Source organism: Corythoichthys intestinalis, chromosome 18, assembly GCF_030265065.1.
Source record: "Corythoichthys intestinalis isolate RoL2023-P3 chromosome 18, ASM3026506v1, whole genome shotgun sequence".
Taxonomy (NCBI): Eukaryota; Metazoa; Chordata; class Actinopteri; order Syngnathiformes; family Syngnathidae; genus Corythoichthys; species Corythoichthys intestinalis.
The window spans coordinates 26,590,535-26,617,702 of record NC_080412.1 but is presented as its reverse complement, the minus strand read 5'-3'; the positions used below and the strand labels follow the sequence as shown (position 1 = coordinate 26,617,702).

The 27,168-nt window shown below is 40.5% G+C and overlaps 1 protein-coding gene across 2 annotated transcripts in view; it reads right to left on the bottom strand.

The window, feature by feature from the left end:
* The window catches only part of tmem132e (transmembrane protein 132E), a 530,001-nt gene that overhangs the window by 285,888 nt on the left and 216,945 nt on the right, over window positions 1-27,168 (bottom strand). The window lies entirely within an intron of this gene.

The window sequence follows — 27,168 nt, the reverse complement described above, 5'->3', positions numbered from 1 at the left end:
AAGCTCAGAATTATCAGACGGGGACTTGAGCATTGTCTTTAACCACATCAGGGTCGAGCATCTCGCAGACAATGGCTTTGTAGGCAAGTATTATTCATATCTCTGTCACGGTGTTGGACTTTTTGGATTTAGCAACAAGGTAACTGGCTTTGAGGGCTTTGTCATTTTGGCTTTGTAGTTTTTATATTACAAAAAAGTTTCTCTGTTTCTGTTTTCACGAAGGCGAACAAAATAGTCCATCGACTTGTTTTGAAGATGACGTTTAAACTTGCTTGACACGATGGCGCTGTGCTGCTCGTGTCGCGTTTAAGAACTGCTCGGATTTTTAGCCATTAGCCACCTTGCTGTTCTAAACAATGTGTTGTAATATAACACAGGGGGAGGATTGACGGTCGTCACATATGGATAAAATAGAAAGGACACTTTCAAGTATATTGACACATGACCAGTCTAACCAAATAATGTGCAGTTGTGGACAGCAAAGTCGTTGATGGCTAGAAATCCAAGCAGTCTTTGAACGCGACACGAGAAAACTGCGCTCATCTGCACACGACTGAGAACTTGCTACCTACTCCTTCCTTCCTTCCTATTGCAACTCCGCCCGACGACGTAAAAGAATATTGTAATAGCCCCGAATGGGGAAATAGAAAGGAGAGGAGTCGGTGGTGACTTTCCCACTTTATTGTGGCAACAATGGAAAATAATAAACAAATTAACAGCGGCATCCGCAACATGCGACCGCTAACTTGCTCTCACGCCGTTCTCCCTCCCCCCTTGCTTGCTTCCTGCTACGACACCACTCTGCAGTCTGATGGCCCCTGAAAGGGCCCGCACAGTTACGGACATTACAATATATGTATATATTACATATACAGTGGGGAAAACACGTATTTGATACACTGCCAATGGGCTTTCCCATTGACAGTGTATCAAATACTTGTTCTCCCCACTGTATATATACACTCACTGGCCACTTTATTAGGTGCACCTGTCCAACTGCTCGTTAACACTTAATTTCTAATCAGCCAATCACATGGTGGCAACTCAGTGCATTTAGGCATGTAGACATGGTTTAAGACAACCTCCTGCAGTTCAAACCGAGCATCAGTATGGGGAAGAAAGGTGATTTGAGTGACTGTGAACGTGGCATGGTTGTTGGTGCCAGAAGGGCTGGTCTGAGTATTTCAGAAACTGCTGATCTACTGGGATTTTCACGCACAACCATCTCTAGGATTTACAAAGAATGGTCCGAAAAAGAAAAAATATCTAGTGAGCGGCAGTTCTGTGGGCGGAAATGCCTTGTTGATGCCAGAGGTCAGAGGAGAATGGCCAGACTGGTTCGAGCTGTAAGAAAGGCAACAGTGACTCAAATTACCACCCGTTACAACCAAGGTAGGCAGAACAGCATCTCTGAACGCACAGTACGTCGAACTTTGAGGCAGATGAGCTACAGCAGCAGAAGACCACGCCAGGTGCCACTCCTTTCAGCTAAGAACAGGAAACTGAGGCTACAATTTGCACAAGCTCATCGAATTTGGACAATAGAAGATTGGAAAAACGTTGTCTGATCTGATGAGTCTCGATTTCTGCTGCGACATTCGGATGGTATGGCCAGAATTTGGCGTCAACAACATGAAAGCATGGATCCATCCTGCCTTGTTTCAACGGTTCAGGCTGGTGGTGGTGGTGGTGATGGTGTAATGGTCTGGGAATATTTTCTTGGCACTCTTTGGGCCCCTTGGTACCAATTGAACATTGCTGGAACGCCACAGCCTACCTGAGTATTGTTGCTGACCATGTCCATCCCTTTATGACCACAATGTACCCAACTTCTGATGGCTACTTTCAGCAGGATAATGCGCCATGTCATAAAGCTGGAATCATCTCAGACTGGTTTCTTGAACATGACAATGAGTTCACTGTACTCAAATGGCCTCCACAGTCACCAGATCTCAATCCAATAGAGCATCTTTGGGATGTAGTGGAACAGGAGATTCGCATCATGGATGTGCAGCCGACAAATCTGCACCAACTGTGTGATGCCATCATGTCAATATGGACCAAACTCTCTGAGGAATGCTTCTAGCACCTTGTTGAATCTATGCCACGAAGAATGAAGGCAGTTCTGAAGCAAACAGGGGGTCCAACCCGTTACTAGCATGGTGTACCTAATAAAGTGGCCAGTGAGTGTATATGTATGTATATGTATATATATATATATATATATATATATATATATACATATATGTATAAATGCGACATTAGATAATTTCTCGCAGCACACCTGACGAACTCTCACGGCACACTAGCGTGCCGCGGCACACCGGTCGAAAAACACTGCTCTATGATTCTTTTTTAACCTCCTGAGTATTCTGTGCTGAACTCTTGCCGTCATCTTTGGTGACCGGCCACTGCTTGGGAGAGAAGCAACACTGCCAAACTCTCTCCATTTGTAGACAACTTCTCTGACTGTAGATTGATGAACATCCAGACTTTTAGAGATGGTTTTGTATCCTTTCCCAGCTTTATACAAATCAACAATCCTTGATCGCAAGTCTTCAGACAGCTCTTTTGACCGAGCCATGATGCAGATTAGACAATGTTTCTCATCAAGACAATTCTTACCAGGTGTGTGTTTTATAGTGGGCAGGGCAGCTTTAAACCACTTATTAGTGACTGGGCACACACCTATCCATCTGTGTGATTTTTACAAAGATCAGATCACATTTGATGGTGATTTTATGCAGAAATGTGAGAAATTCCAAAAGGTTCAGATACTTTTTCATACCACTGTAGAGCATTAAAATCTCAAATTTTCTTAGCTGGCGACATCTACAGCTTTGAATCCTAATAACATGTCATTGCGGTACATAATGGCACCAATGAACACAACCACCCGGCGAATCCAGACGGGCTTACAAAAAGAAGAAATCTGCTGACGCGATCACAAATAAATGGAATGGCGCGATTAAATTGTTTCTTCATAGCACCGCTTTACGGTCGTCTGATTGCGATGAGCAGAGGAGCCAAAGAAAACACGCTGCTGTCGATGCGCGTCAAAATATGTCCGCGGTATATTCTGCGGGGCCAAACTGCGCTTGGGGGACATGCTTGACCCGATTCCAAAGCGCCACTCTGCAAGAGATTGTCGCACGGTAGAAATAAAGCTGCAGTGTGGCAGATGGGAGTTGGCCTTGTACCTAGAGTATATAAGTATATACTTTATCAGCATATTTTCAGTATTTAACTTCAGAGCTCATTTCCCTCATTGCAGTTATTAAAGTTTTCTTTGCGCCTCCTAATCCAAGAGCGGGTGTTTCTTTCACTATCCGGGTGGCCTGAAAGCACATAAACTGTCCTTTTAAGCCATTCGATGAAAATTGCCACGGGATCATTTGCCATCTCCTGTTCCCGCCAAGCACCATTATCTGTTTTTTTGAAACCTCCAGATCTACGAGCCGCAGCGTCAAGGTCGCCGTGTGGATGCCGCCTCGCACGCCAAATTAAAAGCCTCGGACTCCGGAGACATTCAAAGAAAGTGCCGGGCGGGAGATAGCGTTGCGGAGAATAGGGGTGAAGAGCAGGTGAGGCGATAAAGCGATGGAGTCCCGTCTGATCTATGCCAGATAAATTAGGATAACTTTGCCGTCTTTTTTCCCGGATAGCGACATAAGAGCGGCCTGCGGGAAACATCCATCCTGGCCGTAATTCGCAGTTAGCCGGGAAATAGTATTTTGTGTGACGGATTCATGGGAATGGAGGGGAAAAGTCGGGAGGGATTTTATCTCCTTCTCCAACCTGACCATTCACACTGTGACTTTTTGATCAACGCTGGTTGGAAATATGTTGTTTATATAGGAGATTTGCTCAAATTGTGTCCGAGGGACATTTTTTTACTCAAGACAAGGTGGTCGGAATTTCAACAAACACATTTTGGGAATGACGCAGAATGTTAGCGGGATATGAACAATAGAAATGTTTAGATCACCGTTATTTGCACAAGTTTGAGTTATTTGGTTGAAGTTTTCCATCCAGTTGTTTGTGCAGCTTTGCAGGATTTTTTTTTAAACTTCAAATTATCATTAGATACCAAAAATGTTTTCCGCTCACAATGACAATCACAAGATTTTTGCCAAATGACGATCTTTAAATAAGATCGGGACAACAGTACAGTATTATAATGTACAGTGGTTGGACAAAATAATAGAAAAACCTAACAATTTGGCATCATAATCATTGAACATATTTGTTAAAGAACGGCATGGGGAACATTCCAATGAAGTTGAGCATCTCGTATGGCAGGCACAATCGCCTGACCTCTACATTATTGAGCATTTATGGCCAGTTTTAGAGATTCAATTAAGACGTCGATTTCCACCGCAAGTTAGAGGGTATTCTAACTGAAGATGGCTTAAAATTCCTTTGGAAACAATACACACGTTGTATGAATTCAATCCCTCGGATAAATGAGGCTGTGATTGCCACAAAAGATGGACCGATACCATATTAAATTAGTTTTGTTGATTTTTTAAGGTGTTTCCATTTTTTGTCCAGCCCTATATCTGCTAAGACAAAAACGAGTTGGCTAGTGACATAAGCCAAATTTCCGCGCAAGTCAGAATTAATCCTTGAAGTATCCCTAAATCTCAAAATAACTATCTAAAAACATGTATTATACGTCATAGTAATGAAATTTAAGTAAAAAATAAAATACTGTGAGGTACTTTGCGTTAAATGCTGTTATATTCAATGACTATTCGGGCTTTACACGTGAGTGTGTCGCCTTGCCGAGAGAAAAGGGCGCTGTAGAAAGAGTACGGAGGCGAGAGAGGGGGATATCATGGTAGCTCAGGTCGCCTCTCTCAACCGAGCCTGCCGTCCGAACTCAAAAAGCCAGATCAGGACTCGTAAGAGGAGTCCGTGCCAGGGGAGAAGCAGCAGCAGCATGAGAACAAGGAAGCGGCAGATCTCCTGACCAAAAGGGACTGCAGGACAGCGGCGACGCCTCCTGGGGGGGGACAGATCCTGACAGGAAGAACGGCAACGGGAACTCGTAACCGTTTACCCAACCAAAAAAAAAAAAAAAACAAAGGAACAAAAACGACTGGAGACAAAATCGCTGAAGAGACTCCGGCATCATAAAGTTGAAGTCACGTAAGTCGGGTTCGTTGTAACCTGGAGACTACCTGTATATATAATTTAAAAACGTTCGTCAAATGTGTGTAAAGTGCTTCTTCAGAATTTCAAATCTAAGCCCCTGAAGTACCATATTGGCCCGAATATAAGACAGTGTTTTTTGCATTGAAATGAGACTGAAAAAGTGGGAGTCGTCTTATATTCGGGGTCTAGACATTATACTCATTCACGGCGCTAGATGGCGCCATATATTATTGAAGCGAATGCAGAACTTGAGTAATGTTCTGTTATGACAAATCTCAGCACCACTCAAGTTTAACCAGTTTGCATTATTTTATTGCAATGTTTTTCCTTACTCAGATTTGTTTCAAGACTACAGTTACAGTTGGACCTCAATTTGATGGTTAATGAAGTTATTGCAATTTTGTTGTTTTATCACAATTTATTTACATTAGTTTATTTACATTTCAAAAACCAGAAGCCATTCATTTACGAATGTGATTGCACTTTAGTTTACATATTTAAATGTTCAGATATTAAGATTTAAATGAGGCAAAATAATATGCTTTTTCACTCATATTGTTATAATCATTTGTTTCAGATGTACTGTAATTATTTTCTGTATAAAACTTAATTTGGTGTTCAAAAAGTATTTTTTTCAAACTTGAGTCTTGAAAAAGAGGGGGTCGTCTTATAATCAGGGCTGTCTTACATTCGGGCCAATACGGTAGTTCTCATGTAACATGAAATTTCATTGTGAAAATTCCAGTCATTTTTTTAGGTGTCCTTCAAAACAAATTTGTTTTTTGTAGCCAAAATCTTAACCGAATATGCTGATCAGATGGAAGACCCAATCTGGGGATATGAGGTGAATTTTCGGTATAAGGACTTCTAAAACAGATAGAAGCTTTACTTTAATTTTATTTTTCAATGTAGACTCCCAGCACTGTCACGCACTTTTCCCATCTGTGCACAAGCTTTCCTATTCCCTCAGCGTAAAAATCTTTGGGCTGATGTCTCAGCCAGTCGCTCACAACACATTTGACTCCATCGTCTCTTTCAAACTTTGTGCCATTTTTTCAGACATTTTTTCAGCTGAAACATGTGGCACCATACACAGTTGACATTCCCCTTTGAATTTCAACTGGTTTGCACCCTTCAGCTACCAAAAACTTGATATTGATAACTGACCGCTATTCAATCCTGGATCATGATTCTTTGTCGGCCATCTTTGCTAATCGCCAAAACTCTTGTTTTTTTGTTGTTTTTTTTTTAAATTTGCAAAACAAATTAAATCCACCTGAATAAGAAGTAAAACAGAAAAAAGTAAGCTTCTATCTGTATTAGAAGTCCTTGTACTGAAAAAAATTCCCCTTATGTATTGAATGACCTTCGTATTTGGTATTCTCTCGCTCAGAAGTAGACCCTCCAAAAAGCCTCAAGAAGCCCAAACACAGGAAGTCTGCCATTTTAGGTTGGATCTTCTTTTTTGTGTGATTCTGACCATTTTAAAGCTTCATGTACAAACTGCCTTTGAACAAATTTGAACCTTCTAAACTAGAGCGACAGGCGTTGCAGAATTGCCGCTAAAAACATTTATTATTCCGTCATTGCGTAAGTGCAAAGGACGTGAGCTAAGTTTGATGACTCGACACAAAACCCAAAACTCTGATATCCATTGTTTTGACTGACTTCGCCATCTCCAAAAAGCTCCGTTCTGGTGGACCCAGGGACGACTCCGCATGTTCTCTTTCAGCTCGGCGACACAGCAACACTGCTCCAGATCTTCCCAGCTGCGATCAAATGAGTTTTGTGATCTTTGCTTTGACAAGCCCGAGCGTAACGTTCCCGCGGGGGCGGCCCAAGAAGGCCTTTTTTTCAAGCGCCTTTTTCATCCACGCAGCCTATTTCTTCACATTTACATCAGTCTCTTCTCTCAAGTCCCTGGCTGCTCACTCATCCTGCATCTCAGACTCCTTGCCCACCCCCAGGGCTCACCATTAACACGGGACTAAGAGGGTGAGGGGGAGGAAAGGGAGGAAGGGACGAGGCTTTCTTCCCCGGCTGAAGATCAACCTGGACTGCTCCGTGCATGGTCAGTGCACATTGCCCTGCCAGCGCAGAAGGAAAGGAGGAAAATCTCGACTCAGACACGCGGATATGCACGCCAGTGTGCGAATCTTGGCTAAATTGGACCACTGCGACAGTTGATGGACCACCCCCCCTGAAGAAATATCACGGTTCATAACCTCACAATTGGGTATATTTTAATCACGGAGAGAAAAATAGCAACCGCAGGAGGAACCGTCGTGATGTAAAATATGGATGAAATTCTGTTTCATCTCTTGGCGGATGTGTAGGAGAGGCTGTATGTGCATCTGGAAAAGCATGACAGTCCACAGTGTGGATTAAAAATAGTTCTTCCTATTCTGGATGGGTTTTTATAATCAATCCATTTAATAAATGATGGTTAAGACCATAGCTTCGCAATATATTTGTCTAGTCAAACCCTATTTCTTTTCTGAAACTTTCCATGAGGCGCCACTGAGTGAGTTAACTAATCTGAGTAGAATGAGTTGACTAATTGGTACAAAACTTATTTGAAATCGCTCAATTATGCCAACTGCTCTAACCTAAAAAGGCCAGCGAGACATCACAATCAAAATATCTTTATGGAGTAGTAAAGCTGACAACTTGGTTTTTGTTCGGTCTGGTTACGAACTGTTTCATCAGAAGCAGTGTTGTTTTGTCATCCCTTCCTAAATTTTCGTCTTAGTCTTTTGTACAAAAATACAAACTTATTAGTCTCAGTCATTTATTACGTATTTTTCGGACTATAAGTCGCAATTTTTTTCATAGTTTGGCTGGGGGTGCGACTTATGTGTAAAATTACTAACACATTTTGATATCATTTCACATGTTATTTTGGTGTTTTGGAGTGACGCTGATGGTTTGGTAAACTTGTTAGCATGTTCTTTATGCTATAGTTATCTGAATAACACTTAATAGCTATGGCCACGTTCACGTTCTGCCTTTGGCAATGTGTGTTCATAGCTATGGCCACGTTCGCGTTCTGCCTTTGGCAATGTGTGTTCAATTGTATTATTGACTTTTTTATATTGAAATGCATGCTTTTAGTTTGTTCGTTTACTTTTGGTCGACAGTTACTCAAAATGTTTTCGTCTAAAAACAGATAAAGGTTGCCAACAATTTCAACTGAACATTTACAGACGAGCACATAATGTGTCGTCCACAAGGACAATGCCAGCGTGGTGAGTAGGCTACGTTATATTTAATTAATTATACCCACCTGGACGCCACGAACTGTATGTAAACAAGTTTTAGACGTTAACAGATTTTAAGATGACACTCGCCACGCTAAATGCTAACATGAACATGACTGCTATGCTAACGCTCAGAGTTACATTGAGTTTGTGATGATCACTCAATAGAGACCTTTAAAGGCTAAAGCAACATTGCATATTCGCTCTTGCTAGCGTAAACAAATCTTACCTTATGTTTCAAAACAAGCAAGCCTCAAGCCTGGAAAGGACGCCGGTGAGTGTTGGTGGGTGTAGCACTATTTTCGTTATCGTCTTTGTTGACGAAAACAACACTGATCAGGAGCTGTACACAACTGGCACTGCATTTCGGTACTCCACACTTTGAGAAACCCCTAAAAAACATGTTTCTCATGTGGTGGTTGGGTTAGTTCCTTCAAGAATAAGGCCAACTTCTTTTCATTAGTTTGAAATTTCGCTCCACAGATCACTGTGCTGTTATGCACTATCCTCCATTTACGAGCAAACAAACTCATCATCTGTATCATTTTTCATCATCTTCAAAGAACCAGCAAGTCACCTTGGACTAACCCTGAACTATTTGTGAGAAGTGGGCTTTCAATCGATTTGAGAAGGTCCACTTTAGAGTCCTTCATTGATTTAGTGTAATCCGTGTTTTAGTTGAGAAAAATGGTTTTCACGGTTTAAATGAAATGTTAAGTTGAATGCCTTTGCAGTTTTGTTCAAGAGTGCATTTACTAATCATAGTTAAATGAAAAAAGTTTCATACATTGCTGTAGTACATTGTGGATTTTAAATGTGTAGGTCTGAAACTAACGTCACTGTATAGTGTATCCAGTGGTACCTCAACATTCAAACTCATCGACCTACCATCCTATCGACATCTGGCGTAAAATTTGACTCATCAATTTTCTCGACATAAGCCAGTATGCTCAAAAAACTGTTATGACGGCGTCGCAATTTCATTGCTTTCCCGCAAGAGGGACGCATGGCTGATTCTTATGAGATAAATCAACATGGGTCCCAAGAAGGTTAGTTCAGGTCGTGAAAAGAGTAAAAAGGTGACGCTTAGCATTTAAATTAAGATGGAAATGATGGAAAAATCTAAGCGTGGTGTGCGTGTCAGTGAACTGGCTCGGCAATACGGCCGGAATATGTCTACGATCTCGACGGTCCTCCTCCGGACTCCGTTCGCCAGTCTTTATAAGTTAAGGTGACAATTAGTATTGTTCAGTGTTGTTAATCTTACTTTTAAAAAGTAATTAATTACAGTTACAAATTACTTCTCCCAAAAAGTAATTGAGTTAGTAACTCAGTTACCTGAATGTAAGAGTATTTAGTTACTTGGCAAAGTAACTGGTGTTACCTTTCATGTTTTTTTTTTTTTTTCATTCCTAAAAAAAAAACATAGTAACCTTTGCTATGTTTGGAAGTCATTTAATGTTGTGAATCAACCGTCAAAGTTGTTAAAATTGCTCCCGTTATTGCATTAGTTCCCTTATGTCTACTTTCGACATGTGAAAGTTTTAAAACTGTTTCATGATTTGAAGATAGATTCAAGTCAAGATTTTGCTGATTGAGGAATTTTTTAGATAAAAAGTTAGGTTTGCTAGGAAGGTTCTCTAGAACAGGAGCCTTGTTGAGAAGTCTACTGCTTTAAGATGGCGACTGTTTACTAACGCCCACGAGTCGATCATCTCGCATCTAGTTCTCTATACATGTGATACCTACCGTAGCATCGTGTAGGCGTAGTTTGTAGGCTATCAGCTACAGTCAGGTATTATTGGAGCCACCTAGCGTCGCGTTTGCAACGGTGTGACAACTTCCTTCCCTACTCCCCACTCCCGCTCTGCTCCCTCATCTCCGTGAGTCCGTGTCTCTCACAGACTTTTTTCGCATCATTCAACCAACGTAGTAATGCATAGTAACGCACGCCTTTACATCCTCAGTAACGGAAACGGCGTTGCCACGATGAGAAAAGTAATTATTGGATTACTCTCTACTGAAAAAAATAACGCCATTAGTTACGCCATTATGCTCTAACGCTGTTATTAACAACACTGGTATTGTTGTAACTTCGGCAAGGAAGTCGTCAGCTTTATCGGGTTTTTAATGTTTTTTTTTTTTTTTTTTTTCAGAACTTGAGCAACACAACATGGCTACTGTCCGCCGTAGCCGACGCCCACAACAACAGAACATGAAAAGTGAAAATAAAAACTCTAACGCACGTCTCTCAGTTTGTCGTCAGTCACACGGTGCGTTGCATGCAAAACACAACCGCCACATTAAAACCTGATTTGTTCCATAATTATTATTATTATTTTTATTTTATTCAGAATTGTATTTTAATTTGTTTTGCTATATGTAATTCCCATTTGGAACTGTATCAGCAGTATTCATTAAGGATTTGGCGTAAATTTTTGGGCTGTGGAACAGATTAATCTAATTATAATGTATTTTTATGGGAAAATGTTGCCTGACCTACGACCATTTCGATTTACAAACCATGGTCCTGGAACGTATTAAATTTGTATGTAGAGGTACCACTCTATATAAAGCATTTGCGTGGTTTTGACCAACCTGAATACTTGCCTACGTTGGCGACTATGTGTAATATCAGCACGGCACTGATGTGACATCGCGGGACATTTCATCGTTGGGGCAAACTGACCAAGTGTAAGGCAGCAAAGCGAAGGTAGCGGTGAGTCAGGCGTGCCTGCAGGCAAACATGCTCGCCTGGCCCAATTTTTTCTTGTTTGTTTCATTCATTCCATCCTCACTCTAGAAATGAAAAAAATGACTTCCCCTATTTTTCACCCCGCATCCGTCCGACGCATCATAGAATCTGATCCGATCGGAAATGCTGCCGAGGAAAAAAACCTGAAACAAGTGTTTTTAGACGCATTGCCCGTGGCGGTCGTCGCGACGATCGCCCGTTGGAGCTCGGGCGCAATGACGGAAAGGACAGAAACGCTAGAGAGACTTCTTGTCGCTAGACAATTTAGCCTCAGGCTGGATGAAGACCGATTGTCAATTAGTGCATATGTATTCTCGAAGGAGTGATGACTTTGAACTTAGACCCCGGAAAGGGCGGCAGAGAAAGATCATGTTTGAGTCCCCTTGCAGTTAACGTCCAATCCAATTCATTTCAACTGGGCGGGCTAGCAGCGATAATTAGCTATCTGCAATTTGCTCCAAATGGATACTTGGAAACAAAATGGCTGAATTTGTTTGTGATTTTGTGCACATGTGCTTGACACTTCGAACCATGATGAGAATTGAGAGGTAACAGTGAGGAGAACAGTGGGGCAAATAAATATTTAGTCAACCACTAATAGTGCAAGTTCTCCTACTTGAAAATATTAGAGAGGCCTGTAATTGTCAACATGTGTAAACCTCAACCATGAGAGACGGAATGAGAAAAAAAAAAAACAAAAAACTGAAAATCACATTGTTTGATTTTTAAAGAATTTATTTGCAAATCACGGTGGAAAATAAGTATTTGGTCAATACCAAAAGTTCATCTCAACACTTCGTGATGTACCCTTTGTTGGCAATAACGGAGGCCAAATGTTTTCTGTAACTCTTCACAAGCTTTTCACTCACTGTTGCTGGTATTTTGGTCAATTCCTCCATGCAAATCTCCTCTAGAGCAGTGATGTTTTGGGGCTGTCGTTGGGCAAGACGGACTTTCAACTCACTCCACAGATTTTCTATGGGGTTGAGATCTGGAGACTGGCTAGGGCCACTCCAGGACCTTGAAATGCTTCTCACGAAGCCACTCCTTTATTGCCCTGGCTATGTGTTTGGGATCAGTGTCATGCTGATAGACCAAGCCACGTCTCATCTTCAATGCCCTCACTGATGGAAGGAGATTTTCACTCAAAATCTCTCGATACATGGCCCCGTTCATTCTTTCCTTTACACAGATCAGTCGTCCTGATCCCTTTGCAGAAAAACAGCCCCAAAGCATGATGTTTCCACCCCCATGCTTCACAGTGGGTATGGTGTTCTTCGGATGCAATTCAGTATTCTTTCTCCTCCAAACACTAAAAACCTATGTTTCTACCAAAAAGTTCTATTTTGGTTTCATCTGACCATAACACATTCTCCCAGTCCTCTTCTGTATCATCCAAATGCTCTCTAGCGAACCGCAAATGGGCCTGGACGTGTACTGGCTTCAGCAGGGGGACACGTCTGGCAGTGCAGGATTTGAGTCCCTGGCGACGCATTGTGTTACTGATATTAGCCTTTGTTACTGTGGTCCCAGCTCTCTGTAGGTCATTCACTAAGTCCCCCCGTGTGGTTCTGGGATTTTTGCTCACCGTTCTTGTTATCATTTTGACGCCACGGGGTGAGATCTTGCATGGAGCTCCAGATCGAGGGAGATTATCAGTGGTCTTGTATGTCTTCCATTTTCTAATAATTGCTCCCACAGTTGATTTCCAAGCGTTTTACCTATTGCAGATTCAGTCTGAATTTTGTCTCTGGTGTCCTTCGACAGCTCTTTGGTCTTGGCCATAGTGGAGTTTGGAGTGTGACTGACTGAGGGTGTGGACAGGTGTCTTTTATACCGATAATGAGTTAAAACAGGTGCCATTAATACAGGTAACGAGTGGACCCTCGTTAGACCTCGTTAGAAGTTCAACCTATTTGACAGCCAGAAATCTTGCTTGCTTGTAGGTGACCAAATACTTATTTTCCACTCTAATTTGGAAATAAATTCTTTAAAAAAAAATCAAACAATGTGATTTTCTGTTTTTTTCCACATTATGTCTCTCATGGCTGAGGTTTACCCATGTTGACATTCACAGGCCTCTCTAATCGTTTCAAGTAGGAGAACTTGCACAATTGGTGGTTGACTAAATACTTATTCGCCCCCCTGTACATACTGTACATAGAAACCTCATATACATTTTCACCTAGCAATGCACTTGATAAAAAGAAAAACAAAGTTTTTGTATGTGTGTGTGTAACTTACTTGTCCTGTCAGGTTGCATTTGTACAGCCTGTTCATTTTATTTTCCTTTAACTCTGACTGTAGCGTGACCTCGTGGTCATTTCTATTGTGTTACTAAACAAGTCACCGACCGAATGAATCGCCAGTGTGCCTTTCTGCCGATTGCACAATGAAGCATTCTGCTTCAGCACACTGGCGTCCCTCGCCTTTTCTTGAGGGGGGGGGGCTTATCCTCGCTACACTTGTCTAGTGACTAGACTATAATAAAAATAATTACCTGCCCCCCCCAACAAAAACTTTGCAAGCATGCCGCATGTAAAGAGTCTGTTTAGCTAATGGATTATTTAACGGGACCACTCGCCGTGGCTGCTCGCCGGCTGTCAGGTCAGGCCGAGAGCGTCTGCTATCCGGCCCGTGCCAAGTGTGACAGCTGGCACACCTGATCTATCTGAGTGGATTAGTTCAATCTGCGGGCAATGTGCTTAAAGTCGACCAGGGTGCGCTAAACGGGCAAGGCCTCGGAGATTCGGTGCATGGCCTTTGGTTGGTTGCCATTGACAGCGATAGATGTCCGATCACTTTGAACTGGGAGGGCAGAGGAGTTATGAAGACCAAAATATAATGTTTGGAAATTGGGTTTACCCTAAATCATTGCCACATCAATCTTAGATCATCGACTTCACCATCAGTTGACGAGACAGCTCCTACAGACATTGCGCCACGGCTTCCCGTAGGGGGCCGGGCTCAGCAGAGCATCAAGGGAGCTTTCGCTGTGATAAACTCAAACACGCTGCATTCTAATGCCGGATTTAGGTGGAAGCAGGACAAAGGTTTTAGTGCATACATGCAGGCAGGAGTGTTTTCAAGAGTGATTTTGTCATGTTTATGTGTCTTCTCAGTTCTTTTTCCATTCCAGCACATGATTCAGCTGGATGGGCGGGGCTGTGCCACACACCTGCGGCGCATTTGGAGCACTCGTTATTTAAAGACTGCTGTCACAGTGTACGAGTGTCGGATTATTACTTTCTACTTGCTTGCTTACCGCTGTGTGCTTCGTCTGGAGCTCTCTTGCCTTTTACGGTTGTATCCTTTTGTTATCACGTTGTTGCTAGTATATTTTTTGTTGGAATTTGCTGTTATTTGATTCAGCTTTTTCTGGCCGTTGTTGCCTTCGCCTTAGTTCTCTCGCCGACTCGGTTTGTGCCCCTTTTTGTTTTGCATTATTCTCTCGCGTGTTTTCGCGTGCTCCCTTTGTTTTCATTTTTTGTAATAAATACTTCTAATTTCAAAGTCTGTGTTTGGATCCATATTATACGGCTCCCCGTATCACAACAGATTTGGTCGAGGATTCAAAGTAATTATTATATAAAAGAGCACCATGCATGCATTTTGAAACGTGAAAAAAATGAAATGATTGAAAAAAAATTAGCATTACTATAGCTTGAAATATTTACATAAAATGAATGATAACTACCCATTTTTTTTTTTTTTTTGGCTTTTAACCAAGAATCTAGACTGTTTTATGTTCATATCTAGAGAAATTCCAGGGTGTACGCATTTATTTCCAAGAATTTTCAACTTATAAAGCTCTTTGTTTTGTGTTGGCTGCCACGTTACATTCTGTATTCATACACAATAGCGTAACTTTACAGGTAATTTTTGCCCAACTGCCCGTTTTTTGGCAAAAATCTAGTACAGTGGTACCTCAACATAAGATCGCTTTGACACATGATCTTTTCGACATCCGACGTAAAATTTGACTTGCCATTTGTTTCTACATCCAACGACATGCTCAAAATACGACGATTTATGACAGCGCCGCTTTTGCTTTCCCCGCAATGGCAGATTTTCTTGTGAGAGAAATCAACATGGATTCCAACAATGATAGTGCAGGTGGTGAATAAAGGTAAAAGGTGAGGCTTACCATTGAAATGAAGATAGATGATAGAAAAATATGAGCGTGGGGTGCACATTCGTGAACTGGCTCAACATTCCTCCGTTCGCCAGTCTTTATAAGTTAACGTGACAATTATTATTATTATTATTGTTATAACCGCCAAAGAAATCGCCAGCTTACTTATGTTTTTGATCATTTATTTTAGAACTTGTACAACACAACATGCCTATTGTCCACCGCAGCTGAACAAGTGAAGTGAAAGTAAAAAATTCTCCCTCACTCTGACACATCAACCACGTGGTGCGTTCAGGTACACCACGCAAAAATACATCTGCCACATTAGAACCCGATTCTTCACATTATTACAAGTATTATTATTATTATTATTTTACTATTATATTACATTATTATTTCGATTTTTATTTTATTTTTTTTTTGCTTTGTGTAATTGCTATTTGCAATAGTACCAGCAGTATTTATTAAGGATTTAGTGTAGGTTTTCGGGCTGTGGATCAAATTAATGGAACTATAATGTATTCTTATGGGAAAATCCTGCTCTTCATACAACCATTTTGACTTACAAACAAGGTCCTCGAACAAATTAAATTCGTATGTAGCGCTACCACTGTTTTTTTAACTTTCTGCATCCATACAGAAAAAAATCGTCTTTTACGTGTTTTATTCTCTGTAACATTTCAATCTAAAAACGACGAAGGCCAGATAGCCGGCAAGACGAGCTGAGTGACATCGGAATTTAACCTAAATAAGTTGTGATTGTAAATAGAAAAATGCGAAATTTACTTTTGTTGAGTAAAATTAAGATGATTCTGCATGCTTTCCTCAAGTATTAAGTTTCTGATGTGAAAATTCAGTGATTTATTAGCTGTTGAAAACTTATGTCAAAATTGCACTGAATAAAAAAAAAAAAATTGAAGTCGACAATTCGGGCAAAAACCTATATGACATGTTAACTATAGCTATTGATCATGAAAATATAGGTGATTGTCTCTGCATTTGGTGATTTTTTTGTGCATCTAACGTAAAATCTGAGAATTTTACAGCCATTTTAAGTTTTGTCATACGAAAAAATTATTAATCGGGATTTCATTATGGAACAACTTGGAATTTTTTGATGCCGCTGCTCATGGAGACACGTATATGCCTAAGGGAGGTGCCTGTTTTGGTTTTAGGTCGCTAGCAGCTTTGGTTTTGAAAATATTTGAATTTCAAGTTTTTGAAAATAGGCCCCCTACGCAGCAGCCCCGCAACCTGTTTCAAGTCAACTGATCGTGAAGCCTATGCTTGGAGATACTTAACTTTCAATAACATTGAATAGATTTCCTTCACTCCGCCCTAATAGTCTAAATGGGTTGGACGTCTAGCGCCGTCAATGGCAGCCAGTGAGTTAAATGACGCTACAAAAGTTTAAAGCATAACTGAAATATAAGAAAGCAAGCCGGATCCACTTTGTTTTATGTAACATGTTAAAACCAATTCAACATACCCAACAAAAGCCAGAAATGTTTTTTTTTCTCCCTTTATGCCCATGAGCGCTTCTTTTCTGCAATTAGGTGGTCGATATCTTTGCCTGGCGTGAAAAAATAGCGGAGCGTGGCGCGAAACTGTTATGGAGCTGCTTAAATAATCCATGTGTGCAACATCGGACGCAGAGGTCCAAAGGTTCAAGAAAAAGTCTTGGCTGAGGTCAGCAACACAAAAAATGTTTTGTGCTGCCAGAAACATTTTTCTAACCGAGCTTTTAAACTAAATCCTACGAAGGTTACATAGGTAAAAACAAATGTCTTGTAAATACTTGTACCACCATAAATATACTGTATTTACCGCAGGCAAAAACAAGACTACAGTAAATTCCACAACAGTTGTGGGGGTTAAAATAAGATGACCAGGAATCACCCAAAGTTGCAGAGGTAAAAACAAGATTCCTGCAGATAACCCTCAAAATCGCACCACAATAACAAGATGACCGTAAGGGGGTGTTTACATTGTGACGCTGTGTTTTCCGAAATTTCCAGGTTCGCGGTGAATCAGTAACAGGCACACTTTTGCTCAATAGACGATGTTTATTGATTAGAAAATGCAGAACAAATTAGATTTATTGATTACAATCCCACAAAAGCAGGCAAAAAGATATCAAAAACAAGCAACCAAATGGTAACATGATGCTAGATTCTGAGATTGACAAACTCAAATCTAGCATTTATTGATTAGAAAATGCAGAATAAATTAGATTTATTGATTACAATCCCACAAAAGCAAGCAAACAGATATCAAAAACAAACAAATGGTAACGTGATGCTAGATTCTGAGATTGACAAACTCAAATCTAGCATCACGTTACCATTTGTTTGCTTGTTTTTTATATCTGTTTGCTTGCTTTTGTGGGATTGTAATCAATAAATCTCATTTATTCTGCATTTTCTAATCAATAAACATCGTCTATTGAGCAAAAGTGTGCCTGTTACTGATTCACCGCGAATCTGGAAATTTCGGAAAACATTAGTGGCGTCATGGACCGGATCGCCTGGCTTTTGTCCTTTTGACGCTTTACTGGAGTGTTGTTGGCTTTCCACTCGTTTGTCACGGTAAGCGGTTTTCATTTCTAAGGGATAACTAGTTGGGCTGTAACGTAACACGGGGATTCTGAGATTGACAAAGTCAAATCTAGCATCACGTTACCATTTGTTTGCTTGTTTTTGATATCTGTTTGCTTGCTTTTGTGGGATTGTAATCAATAAATCTCATTTATTCAGCATTTTCTAATCAATAAAAATCGTCTATTGAGCAAAAGCGTGCCTGTTACTGATTCACCGCGAACCTGGAAATTTCGGAAAACACGCTGCGACACCAAGACGCAACAATTTTGTTGCGGAATGGCCTCGCCTTTGTATCGTGACAGCGAAAACGGAAGGCGAAGACGCAAACCTTTGATTCTGAAAGGATTCAATTGCAGGGCTTGCTCCGCAATCATATAAATTGAAAGCTCTCGCACCGATGAGGTCAGCACTCACACACGTCACTTTGGGTGCTAGCAGCCTTGCTACTAAACATTAAAAACAGCAAACATGGCGGAATCTCGGCTTTAATTGACTGTTTTTATAATTATTTTTAATTTAAAAATGTTTAAAGCTTAAGTTCAGAATTTTGACATTAGGCTTAATCTTCAAGTTAGCAGGGGTTTAATTAGTTGGTAGAGTTGATTTCAACAAATTCCGTGCAGTTTGCAAGTTATTTGTTTTTTTCAGGGCTCCGGAGTGGCTAAGCTAGCGCGAGTCAATGGCACCTTCATAGCATGCCAATAAAAAATGATACAGATGTACAAACAGATCCAGATCTAACATAGTCAATTAAAGTCAAAACACAGATCATTGTTCCAAAACACCCATGCGGCCAAAACAATATCACACCAAACTGCCGTAATTTATTTCATTCTGCAGTACGATATTTTTAGATGCGTAATACGACCAAAATAAGGAGTGCTTCGGCCACCTATGCTCACGCTGCATTCGAGAAAGGTGGGAAGTCAGACTTCCTGCCCGGAGGGTACCAATTGTGACCTCAGAGCGTTCCAAACAAATCTAAACAGCAAAGATGACTGATCGCGACAAGTTGTTTTTTTCTTTGGCCATCAAAAGACATTTTGACCTCCAGCAAACCTGCCTTCTCGTAAGCGATCAAACAGTGGAGGTGTTCCAATGATATTTTTCCAGATCGGAGGTTGGAAACTGACTTCCCACCTTCCTCGAATGCTGCATCAGTCTGCTGAGTTAACTGACGGCCGGCAACATGGCTAAATGTGCATTTAGAGGCTGTGGAAACAGACAAAAGAAATGGGCAAAGGAAAGTTTCCACAAATTGCCTATGAAGAATGAGGAACAATATAAACTGGTTACTTGCTGCTGGCTACAACATAAAAAATCAGCGGTGAAAAAACCTCACTCTGCCCTGCTCCTCTGCAAAGATTCTGGGTTACAAATGTTGCTGTTCATTCATACTGCAATTATTGACATGAAATGGTAAGTGTTAATAACTTTATCCTGTAAACATAGTCAACACTATTGATTGCATGTGCCATTGATGATTTTCATGTGTGCATATGTTGTTTTTTATTGGCATGCTATGAAGGTGTTGTTGACTCGCACTAGCTTAGCCATTCCGGAGCCCTGAGACTAACAAATAACAAACAAACTACACGGAATCTGTTGAAAATAACTCCATTGACTATTAAACCGTCGCTAACTCTAAGATTAAGCCTGATTCTAAAAATCCTGAACTTCCCCATTAATGTTTGCATTTTTGTGCCTTTTGGAGCAAAAGAAAAATGCCATTGCTTGGAATGGCCGGGTATGTTGTCTTCTGGGCTGAGGAGGTTGATGGTGCCAAGGAAGTGTGTAACGTATCTGTACTGCCCCGTAGGGCCTGGAATGAATACTACATCGTTTTCACGGGGAATTGTGATATCATTCGAATAGAGACGAACCATATACTGTAAATGCAAACATGAAATTTGTCATATTCTCGGAGCGTCACCATGTAAGCGGCCCCTAAATCCAACAAAAGTTGCAAAGGTTAAAATAGGATGACCCAAAATCCCTAAAATATTGCACAGGTCAAAATAAGAATATCATAGATTGCCCAACAAATTAAGATTACCTTATTTTTCGGACAATAAATCGCAGGTTTTTTTTCATAGTTTGGCTGGGGGTGCAACTAATACTCTGGAGCGACTTATGTGTGAAATTATTAACACATTATTATATCATTTCACATGTTATTTTGGTGTTTTGGGGTGACACTGATGGTTTGGTAAACGTGTTAGCATGTTCTCTATGCTATAGTTATCTGAATAACTCATCATAGCTACGTTACGTTAACATGCCGGCCACGTTCACATTTGGTTGTTCATGCATCATGTAACATTATCATACTGTACTAATTCAGCATTATGTTCTTTCTTGTATTTTTATTTTAAATTGCCTTTCAAGATGACATATCTGTTCTATGTGTTGGATTTTATCAAGTAAATTTCCCCCCAAAATACGACTTGTACTCCAGTGCGACCTATATATGTTTTTTTCCTCTTCGTCGGGCATTTTATGGCTGGTGCGACTTATACTCGAGTGCGACTTATAGTCTGAAAAATACGGCACATATAGTAAAAGCTCCCCAAATTTGTATCAGATAAAAGAAAACCTGTGTAAATCCCCAAGTTGAGGAGACTACGACAAAACTACAGTAAATTGCCGAGAAGTTTTGCAGACTAAAGCAAAAAACAGGCAAATTGCACCCTGTTGAAAAGTGTAGCCAGGTTATTGCTGGGAATCAATTAACGGACCAAAGAATTGGGCAGACGGGTCGATTAAAACAACCGGAAAGGGCAGCAAAATCCAAAGTAGAAAAGCCGTACGCACGGCCCCGCCCTTCATTGTTCCTTCCACTTGGCCTCTGGACACTTTGAGGTGCTTCAATAATGCACGAGCTTTGAATTGTCTTCTGAAATTTTAATTGTGGTCTGGCTGGAAATCATCTGGGATTGTCTACGGCGCCGTGGCCGTAAGTGCCTCTCGACCGCACTCGGCTTCATTAGAGGGGTAAGGTGATGGGTTTGGGGGAGGTGGAGGGTTCAACTAGCGGAAGAACAAAGAAAGAAAACTCCGGAAGACGGGACTCGCACTCAGCTCCGTCCCGGGAGAGTCGTGTCCCGGCCCCACCGCTGTGTATTGATCTGAGGCTGAGAGCACCACCCGCTAACCAAAAGTCCTACCATCAGACGCAATTACTGCTATTGGAATCCATAAATCATGAGCCGGCCACCTTGCTTGGCCGAATGTCAACCATGGAGCGCTCATTTGATGATTTTTTCCCCCTATGGTTTATGCCATAATTATACCCTGGACGAAAGAATTTATGTGGAAATTGTTGATGTTTTTACAGCTGTCTCATTTCATGGAATGCAACTTTTAGATGATTTACTGTAACCTGTGGGATTTTACAGTATCCTTATTGCAATCCAACCAACCAATAAAACGGCAAACTAACCTAAAGTGTTGATCTCTGCAAAAATAAATGAATAAATATGATAATTTTATTTCAATATGTGTTGTTTAAACTGAGCAATTTTGTAGTGTTTGTTATTTATTATAATGAGGGATTTAAACTAGTCTAAAATGTTAACCTATGTTCATAGATTAAGCCTTAATCAAAACAAAGTATAGGATTTACAGACATTTTATTTTAACCTTCAATTTAGGAAGACGTTTTGGTAGTCTGTCCAACTCGTATGGGATTTTACAGGTATAACCAGAGTTGTTAATCTTGCTTTAAAAAAGTCATTGTTACAAGTTACCTCTCTAAAAAAGTAATTGAGTTCGTAACTCAGTCACTTCATTGTAAAAGTAATTTGTTACTCAGAAAATTAATGACGTTACTTTTCATGTTCTACACGTTATTACATCGTATGCTGAAAAAATTTAAGAGGACACGGAAGTAACACATTGTAGATATGAATGAATTAAATATTTTTCTTAATACTTTGTTCTTTCCATAGTTAAAAGTGCTGACAACAAAATCACACAAAAATTATCAATGAAAATCAAATGTATCAATGTATCATGGAGGTCTGGATTTAGAGTTATACTCAAAATGAAAGTGGAAAAACACACAGGCTACAGACTTTGATGTAATTTCCTTTAAAGAAGTCAAAATGAGGCTCAGAAGTGCCATCACTGAGCCCCTGGACAGTCTGAAGAGCAACCTGCCGGTGCCAGATGGACCTAAACATGAGTCCCAGAGGTGTTTTATTGGATTTAGATCAGGTGAACGTGGGGGCCAGTCAATGTTATCAATTTGGGCATTGTTTTGGACCAGGAGGAACCCAGATCCCACTGCACAAGTCTAGCTTGTGACAATGGGTCCAAGGATTTTATCCCAATACCAGTTAGGGTGCCACTATCTAACAAGTAGAGGTCTGTGTGTCCTTCCGGGGATATGCGACCCCTGACCATCACTTACTCACCACCACGCCGGTCATGCTGAATGATGTTGTTGGCAGCATAATGTTCTCCACAGCATCTCCGGACCTTTTCACATCTGTCGCACGTGCTCAGGTTGAACCTGCATTCATCGGTGAACAGCACAGAGCCAGTGGCGTAGTTGCAAATTCTGGTGGTCTATGGCAAATGCGAATAGAGCGATGGGCAGTGAGGACGGGGCTCACTACAGGATGTCAGGCCCTCAGGCCATCCTCATGGAGCCCGTTTCTGATTGTTTGGTCAGAAACATTCACACCAGTGGCCTGCTGGAGGTCATTATGGAGGGCTTTGGCAGTGCTCATCCTGTTCCTCCTTGAACAAAGGAGTGGATACCGATCCTGCTGAGTGTTCAAGGACCTTTTACTTCCTCTGTCCAGCTCTCCTGGAGTAACTACCTGTCTCCTGGAATCTCCTACAGGTCGCCAGGTTGCTCCTCAGACTGTCCAGGAGCTCAGTGATGTTCCCGTCCAGATTTGGGAGGAAATCCCCCAGGACACCCTCCGTCGTCTCATTAGAAGCATGCCCAGGAGGACAGGGAGCTCATAAAGGCACGTGGATGACACACTTTTGAGCCTCATTTTGACTTGTTTAAAGGACATTACATCAAAGTTGGACCATCTAACAACATTTGGTCACGGGACATGGTGTGTCATCTTGCCATTGTTGATTTTGAATAGCGTCCGCGCTGTGCTTCAACTTCCAAAGATGCCCTGCTTGTACCGTCACCGCCTAGTGCATCGCAGCTCCACGCTGTGACACTGCACATAAAGTAGCAAAAGCGCACCCTGCTCCGACTGCATTCACAAGCGAGAGCAGGAGCGCAAATCGATAGTACACCGGTACTAAGCAGGGATTATCCGCCTACCAAGCCAATAATTATCGCGCTTCCAACAACCTCACCACCCTCCACCCCCCACCTGCTCAGCTCCATCAAGGCTGGAGGTAGCTAATGTGTGAGAAAATCAACTGTCGACAACTCGCACTTCATTGAACCAAATTGTAGTAACGCGCCCCTTCACATCCTCAGTAACGACGTTGCAAAGATGGGAAAAGTAATTAATTAGATTATTCACTAATGAAAAAAATTGAGAGACAGCAAGAACGAAAAGTGGTATTTGGTGTGTGGCAAAATGGATTGTGCCATGTTGCAAAATGGATTTTGGCACATGGCATTTTTTTGGGCATGTGGCATTTTTTATGTGCATATGGCAAATGGATTTCGTCATGTGGCATTTTTTTTTGGTATGTGGCAAAATGGATTGTGCCCTGTGGCATTTTTTTTGGTATGTGGCAAAATGGATTCGTCAAGTAAAGTGTATAGTCAAAAATCACACTACATATTTTTCTGCCATTTAAAATGAATGGAAAATTTGGACGTTCATAGCCGTCAATGGCATAGCCTGACTTGGGTGCCAGTTGAATGTCAATGCGATGTAATGGTAAGTGTATGGTCAAAAATCACACCACACATGTTTTTCTGCCATTTAAAATAAATGGAAAATTCGGACGTGCATAGCCGTCTATGGCATGGACGTGCACATCCATGCCACATAACAAAAAAAAAAAAAAAAAGAAAATAACAAAAAAAGAAAATGCCATATACCAAATATAAATGCCACATACCAAAATCAGTTTTGCCACATACCAAAAAAATGCCTCATACCAAAATCCAATTTGTCCACATGCCAAAAAAATGCCACATGCCAAAATGCAATTTGTCCACATGCCAAAAAAATGTCACATGCCAAAATCCATTTTGCAACATACCAAAAACAAATGTCACATGATAAAATCCATTTTGCCACATACCCCCGAAAAAAAATGCCACATGCCAAAATCAGTTTTACTACATACCAAATACCACCGTTATACTTTAACGCCATTATTAACAACACTGGGTATAAATAGTATATAAACGTGTGCAACTCACACGTTTTTAAAGTAGTCCTAGAATTTTAAACTCATGTGGGATTTACCTTTATCCTATTAAAATCTGCACATTATTCATGGCTTTACTAACCTGTGCAATATTTGGCTGATTATATGGTTGACTAATATGAATCTGCACAATTTTTAGAGGATTCACTGTGTTCCAAAATGTTTATATCTGTAGGTTTCTTTTTTTTTTTTTCATGTCTGAGTTGCAGTAGTATTAACCAAAGCAGCGTGTGGCTTTACTTTAATCTTGTTTTAATTGAATTTATGATTGCTATACGTATGCATTTTTGTATAATTTACTGTGGTTGTGTTTAAACTTGTGCAATTTTTGTGTGGTTTAATCGGCTTCGCAGTTATCATCAGACTTTTGTAGGTGTTCACCAGTAATTGGCGTTATCATAAAATAGTCTGAAAAAACATAAGAGGTTTTCTTGAGTCAGAAATTACGGGAATGTTTAATGTTTTCAATTACCAGACAGAAGAAACAATTAAATGCAACTTCATTAAGCCCTAGATAACTCCTGAAAAGCTTTTTAAACCGCACTGATACAATTAGAGAACCAATTCAATAAAACAAACAAAAATAAGTGAGTTGTTCAAGCTTTTTTTTTTTTTTTTTTGTTCTGCTTAATTGCACTAAATCTGATAGGTGTGAAAAGTGGCCTTCCATAAACATGACTGCAGTGGCAAAGAATAAGACCTGACGTACATAATTTGCACTTGTTTGGAAACGCTAATGGCGCAGCTAGTGTCTGTCTGTCTGGCAGCAGGCAAGGCATTTAGTGCCAAGCCGAGGGGGATCGCATTTCATGGAATGGGAGTGTGCAGGTTACTCAGTTGGACTCTTAACTGGCTTGAATAGGCAGCATTTAGTGTGGTCTAATTCAACATTAAAAGTCCTATGAAATGGTGACCATGTCAAAAATTGAAAATGGCTTCACCAATGTCATTTTACCTGAAGAAAAACAAAATTGGCACTTAAATCTCGCTGTTTTTTAACATTTCAGTAATTCTATCCAAAACAAGGCACCAGGGAACGCCCACTTTTTTTGCCAGCATTTCACAACGACAATTGATGATCATTCCTAGCTTTCTAGTGCAGCGTTAGCTCGTAAATGTTCCCTATGGATATCATGGTAGCAGATTACAAAAATCTACAGCTCATTCTGGGTTTGAAATCTTCTGTTTGGAGATTTTTTTTAAGCGGTCGGGCAAATGCAGCTGAGAAAGGAAGACTAATTAAGATTTACTTTCATTACAGAGACTATAAGGTATGTTTAGAGTTAATTTAAAATAATTTTATACTCCATGCATGCTCCACCAATGCCCTGATGAGTACACAGAGCCCTGATATTTTAACTGAGACTGCCCCAAAAAGCCATTTTTCTTACTTTCAATAAGGAGACTTCGAGTCGACCACTCACGTACCCGTGGCAGCAGGGCTGTTTCACCGACTCTCCGCTTGCAAAAAAAACTTTTCTAACCCTCTAAAGACTTGCTACTAGCCGTTTTTACTAGGGCTGTCAAAAACATAGCGTTAACGGGCGGTAATTAATTTTTAAAATTAATCACGTTAAAATATTTGACGCAATTAACGCACATGCCCCGCTCAAACAGAATAAGTACAGTACAGTGTAATGTCAGCTTGTTACTTGTTTTGTGGTGTTTGGCGCCCTCTGCTGGCGCCTGGGTCCAACTGATTTTATGGGTTAGTACTATAAGTGAGCATGGTGTAATTATTGACATCAACAATGGCGAGCTACTAGTTTATTTTTTGATTGAAAATTTTACAAATTTTAATAAAACGAAAACATTAAGAGGGGTTTTAATATAAAATTTCAATAACTTGTACTAACATTTATCTTTCAAGAACTACAAGTCTTTCTATCCATGGATCGCTTTAAGAGAATGTTAATAATGTTAATGCCATCTTGTTGATTTATTGTTATAATAAACAAATACAGTACAGTATGTTGAATGTATATATCCGTCAAGTGTCTTATCTTCCCATTCTAACAATAATTTACAGAAAAATATGGCATATTTTATAGAAGGTATGAATTGCGATTAATTACAATTAATTCATTTTTAAGCTGTAATTAACTCGATTAAAAATTTTAATCGTTTGACAGCCCCAGTTTTTACATTTCTGGTGCTTATTCCATGAGCCATCCGCTCGCTGCTTTAGGTTTCTTCTCATACAAGTATGCATTTTCTGTCACTTTTTTGGATGAATTTCTGCCAAAACTATAGTCTGCTATCATTTTAGAGTCACTTGTTGTACCATCTTTTAGCACCTTTAAGTCATTTGCTGCCATTGCCGGTGCTAGATGTTCAATCCAATCGAACTGGGAGGGTTCAAATGGATTGGAAATCTACTAAAGTTAATCTAGTGATAAACTCATTTAAATTTCCTTTCCACCTAAGTTTGCGCGGCTTCTCTAAGCTACGATGCACGAGGAATCAACTGTGACCTACATGTTGATTAAATTGTGTCCTTGGTGGCCGTTTCATCTGCAATGCAAACTAAAAAGTCATTGTTGTACGCTAAGCAGCTTATAAAGCGGAGGGGGGGGCTGGGTAAAAGTTGTGCATCAGAGAGGGTACACTTGTATTAGTTGTTAGGACACAGTAGAGTACTTAATCCACTTCTGTCTCTTACAGACAAATACAAGTTACCATTAATAATTCAATTACAAAAAATAGGAAATGTGTTAATGCACCTTCATGTGAGCACCAGTGTTTAGAAGGTTTGCGTAGTAGTATTTCGGGGAGTGAGATATTGTAGTACATTCTTAAGGAGTGCAAGATACAAAATGGTTTCTACAGAAACAGGGTTACTACAGGTATCAGCAAATCTCATTTAATGCTTTTTAATGCCACTTT